Below are 1,272 nucleotides of genomic sequence, written 5' to 3'. Positions count from 1 at the left end.
TAAAAGAATCAAAACGGTGCTTCTTTAATCGTTTGTCTTAGCGTTTCAAATGGCTTGTCACGGAGACAATCAGCACCGTAATCACAATGTTCATAGATTCCTAAAGCGCCTTGCTCAGCCCGGCCCACACAAGCTTTCATCCCCACCTCCAGCACCGCATCCGGATAGAGAGGGAACACTAAATTCGCGTTTCGCTGGATCCATTTCTTTAGCGATCCAAAACCAATTTCAATTGGGTTTAGTTCTGGGCAATACGGAGGCAGGAAAAGTAGCCGTGCATCAGTCTGGTGGACAACTTGCTCCAACTCACTATGCAAGTGAATTTTTGCGTTGTCTAGAATAACGATAGATCTCGGTAGAGGCCAGGGATTGATCAGGGGTATGACCTTTTCAAAAACGCACGGTGAAACGACGAGCGTGTAAACGGCCCTGGTGTCGTCTCTCACGCAACAAAGCCATGCTAATCAATAGCAGTGAAGATAGAGCGCCGCTGACCTCTTGAAAATGGTAGCTTTACAACACACTTGCGTGTTGCGAGGCGACCAACCGTACCTACGATAGGCGTGTCGACCGTCTTTTGATGCTTCGTCGATAAAAGCTAGCTGCTCAGGAAAAAAATAAATCGCGCGCAACTTTGCCTTGTAGTTTGCGGCCTATAAATGTACGTTTTAAACTTGTAAAATATCAATGAATAGTTTAAACTACGCACCTCTGCTGGCACGCTTTTTCTGGCAGCACGTGTGAGAACCTTTCGGGTAAGACCGAAGTCAAAATGTAGATCGCGACAAATAGTTGACAACGACACGTTCTTCACTGTAGAATGCTCTTCTATCAAGTAGGTCTGTAGCGCCTCCAAGTAAAAGGTTGGGTGTCTCTTTACGTAGTCTTGAACGGCCTGGACGACTTCTGTAGGCCACCTTGAGCTCCGAGATGGTTCGTTCTCTTCGTCTACAACTCTCTTCTCTTGATATAGACTGTACCACCGAAATATAGTTCGACGCTTGGGTCCCAAAATGTCATTAATAAACCTACATCAATACCATACACGTGTAGAAAAGATATTGCACGCCAACGAAAGTCATTAGAAGAGGTCATCCTGCACTTGATTCAAAATAGTGTAGTGCTGCTGTGTGAAAGTGAAGGTGGCTCAACTGCGGGAGAGAACTCTCAAATGCTCTTTCATCTGTGCAATTCGGACGTTTATCAGCTAAATCATGGCAAGCCGCCGTAAAACCTAAACTAACTCAGACCTTCAGGGATACATTTCAGACT

The sequence above is a fragment of the Phytophthora parasitica genome (genome assembly GCF_000247585.1).
Source record: "Phytophthora parasitica INRA-310 unplaced genomic scaffold supercont2.59, whole genome shotgun sequence".
In the NCBI taxonomy this organism is placed as follows: Eukaryota; Oomycota; class Peronosporomycetes; order Peronosporales; family Peronosporaceae; genus Phytophthora; species Phytophthora nicotianae.
Note: the sequence above shows the minus strand (reverse complement) of the source record.